A 3,953-nucleotide genomic window follows, 5' to 3' on the forward strand; every position below is an offset into this window, starting at 1 on the left:
AACATGTCAATCGATTTTTTGAAAAGAAAGGAAATAATTTTGAAAAACATTGATTTTTCTTGACATTGCGCTTAAATTCGTCAAATGAAAATGACTATGTTCATCTTTATATATGTAAATGCTTGTATGATTCCGGTGATTTGAAATATAAGTTTAAAATGACTAGGTATGTAAGTAAAAAAATTTATTTGAACATGTCAATTGATTTTTTGAAAAAAAATGAAATAATTTGACAAAACTTTGATTTTTCTTGACATGATTTAAATTCGTCATATGAGAATGATTGTTCATCTTGATATATGTAAATGCCTGTATGATTCCGCTGATCTGAAATATAAGTTTAATTACTATATATCTAGTTAATACAATTTATTTGAACATGTGAATTGATTTTTTGAAAAAACATGAAATAATTTGGAAAAACATTGATTTTAAGTGACATTGCTTGAATTTTGCTTATGAGAATGACTTTTCATATTTATATGTTTCCAGTGATCTGAAATAGAAGGTTAATTACAATATATTTTTAATCAGCTAATAAAATTTATTCGAACATGCCAATCGATTTCTGGAAAAAAAAAGAAAATAATTTGGAAAAACATTGATTTTTCTTGACATTGCTTAAATTCGTCATATGTATGAGAATGACTGTTCATCTTGATATATGTAAATGCCTATATGATTCCGGTGATCTGAAATAGAAGTTAACCATGAAAACGTTCACAAGTAGCACGGCCGCGGAATATATGTATACACGCGATGATTCCTATGTGTTTTGTGGTGAATGGAAAAAGGTGTGCGTTTGACAGTAGGTGTAGGTGTAGGAGTAGGTGTAGGTGTAGGTGACCGTCGCAACTTAGGTTTGGCGCGCCACACTCTGTTCTTGGCACAGTTTCTTTTCATCTGTTATTGCGAACAAACGGACTTGTTGTACTGCTCAGTACTGGTTTATACAGTACTCATTCTGTGTTTTTATTTTTCATATTATGCATTTCATCCAAATCTGAGAAATTATATTACGAGTGTTCATTTTCAAGTGATCCATTTTATGTTGAAGGAACTTTTTAACGAAAATCAACAAGTAGGTGGCAAAATTAGTTAAGCAAGATGTTGTATAATATTGTTTAACTTTCAACCTTTCACGACAATATTCAAGACGATGATATCACACTTGTGTTGACATTTGAAACTTTTGCGCATTTATTCCCGCCGCCGTTTCAAACGCTACTTCGTGCATTTTTACGGAGTGCGAGTCAAAACAATATCATTTTTTGAAATCAGGTTCAACTATATTAGTGAAAAATTAAATCTTCATAAAGGTAATCATTTCTAGTGGTTCACTTATTTTAATTCTCAATAAAAACAGTAATCTACCTGGTTATCAACAATTAGTATAATCTGCGCGCTTTTTTTACGCATTCGAATTATTTTAATTAATTAAAATTTTTGTATTTAATTAGATATATGATAAGTAAAGTATATGACAAGTTTGCGTGTCTTGGTGTTATCTCTTCTGTGAAATGGCCCCACCTAAAAAATTCTGGATCCAGCTTTGACATTTTCTAAATATAGTTTTTAACATTTCATTGACATATATAAGCAAAAGGTGAACATGCCTTCTTCATGCAAAATGATATCCTATAGTTTCGAAATATTACAAATAAATAAATTCCATAGAAGTGTGCATCAGCAAAAAATTATTATATCGGAAATAAGGTTTTATTCTAATCCAAATTGTGGTAATCCTATCAATCCAGATCAATTGGTATCGCATGACTTATGTAAAGGAACATGAAAATTTAAAGAAAAAAAAGATAAGATATATTTTCCTTGCTGACGGTAGGAAATTAAAGAATGTTTCTACGCGGCACAATTCCCCGTTCAATCTAAATTTAGCGGTCACGTGATATCGATCCCTACTTCTTTAAATACTGATTGAACCAAATTTTTTATCAAACAATTTTATTATTAGGGGTCAATAATCCCCCACTGATCATTAAATTTAGAGCTTCTAAAATAAAAGCAACAGATGCTGCTCTTTAAATTTGAACGAGTAAAAATATAACTGATTCTGAGTCAAACTTTACTAATTTCTGCACCTTTTTAATGTAAATAATCAAAAAGTGTACAGTGGAAAATTAACTTTTTTTCTGAGAAAAATTTCCAGTTTTCTAAACTAATATTTTGAAAATATTACGAATGAACTTCAATTTTTATTTGAACCATTACTTTTTAGTCTATATATTATCAAACTTTTCATTTATTTATCTCGGGCTTTACAGTCTTTCCCTTATTTCCCTATTTTCCTGTTTTGCACATTTTCATATTAAATGAGAACTATTGCTACAACCCAATAAGAAAATTTAACTATTTTTAGTTGAAAATTACTCATTATTTATTTAAAAGTCTACTACTTTATGTTTACTTTAGATTTCATCTATTCTGGTCAAAAAATTTTATGTGAGATTGAAAATTTAATTATTTTGTTCGAAATTCAACTATTTGGTTGAAAATGAACTTCTTTATTCAAAATTCATATTTTCATTCTGAAAATTTTACTTTATTGTAAAAAATGCATAATTTTTACTTCAAAATTCAACAATTTGGTTTAAATGTTTTTACTTTTTTAACTAAAAAATTTTTCTTGTTTAAAAATTCCCTTCTTTTATTAAAAATTAATTTTTTTTTTTGTTAAAAATACAACTGCTCGCCCTGGCGGACCGAAGGAACCGAATGGAGCCTCCTACAAAGTACCCGTAATGACCCCATTCGGTTCCTTTGTAAAAAACTCGAAAAAACAGCAAAATCAACTTTTTAATTGTTGAAATTGGGATTCTACGTTAAAATTCCCTATAGAAGGTCATGGAATAATCGCAATCGTTTTTTTTTTGCAACGGTAAAAAGTTAAAAAAATATAAGACGTATCACGCTTGTGACTGCTGAAGTTCAAACGCGTCGCCTGTAAGTAGCAGTCAACAGGCGTTATACGTCTGATATATTTTTTAACTTTTTACCGTTAAAAAAAACTATTAAGATTATTTGGTGAACTTCTATAGGTAATTTTACGTAGAATCCGAATTTCATCAATTAAAAAGTTGATTTTGCTGTTTTTTAGAATTTTTAAAAAAGGAACCGAATGGGGATCCAATGGGGTATTTACGGGTACTTTATAAAGGCTTCATTCGGTTCCTTGGATCCGCCAGGGCGGTTAGCTTAAAATATAAATATTCCATTTTTGGTTGAAAATTGATACTTTCTTCTGTTAAAAATTCATTTTTTAAATCTTTTTTTCACTGCAAATTTAATTATTCTATTTTTGGATCATAATTTATATTTCTTAGTTGAAAATATAACTATTTCATTCAAACTTTGTCTTTTTAGTTCAAAATCCAACTATTTGGTGGAAAGTCTATCCGGTTTGCTCAAAATTTTTTATTGAATTAAAATATTAATTTTTTTAACTGAAAATATAACTATACTCTATTTTTGGTTACCTTTTGATATTTTTTATTTCAGAATTCAAATATTCTGAATAATATCCATCTTTATTGCTTGAAAATGAACTTTTTTGTGAAAAATTGATGATTTTGGTTCAAAATTAAAAAAATGTATTTAAACATATTTCGTTCTGGTGCAAATCAACTTTTTGAATTAAAAAGTTAACTATTATATTTTCGGTCAAAAATTCATTATCCTTTTTAGTTGAAAATTCAATTATTTAGTGGATAATCTACTTATTTTGCTAAAAAGCTGTTTTTTAAATTGAAAATTAATTTGTTTAACTGAAAATGTAACTATATTCTATTTTTGGTAGACTATTGATATTTTTTAATTAAGAATTCATATATCCTTGTAAATTGTGGGTCCGGATGCAATAAGGGCACATAAAATTTTTTCGTGCGAAAACGAAGTCCCCTGGAGGCTTTAGAAAAAATTTTCGAATTTTAATTTTC

The 3,953-nt window shown here is 28.1% G+C and overlaps 1 protein-coding gene across 2 annotated transcripts in view; it reads left to right on the forward strand.

Moving 5' to 3' along the window:
* The first annotated feature begins 886 nt into the window (after positions 1 to 886).
* LOC117170109 overlaps positions 887 to 3,953 on the forward strand; it is a 14,728-nt gene continuing 11,661 nt past the window's right edge. Inside the window, exon 1 of one of the 2 annotated variants that reach the window (XM_033356640.1) lies at positions 887 to 1,081. The gene's annotated coding sequence lies outside the window, so the exon portion shown is untranslated. The other variant, XM_033356641.1, reaches the window with a different exon arrangement.

This window comes from Belonocnema kinseyi, chromosome 3 (assembly GCF_010883055.1).
Source record: "Belonocnema kinseyi isolate 2016_QV_RU_SX_M_011 chromosome 3, B_treatae_v1, whole genome shotgun sequence".
NCBI classification, from domain to species: domain Eukaryota; kingdom Metazoa; phylum Arthropoda; class Insecta; order Hymenoptera; family Cynipidae; genus Belonocnema; species Belonocnema kinseyi.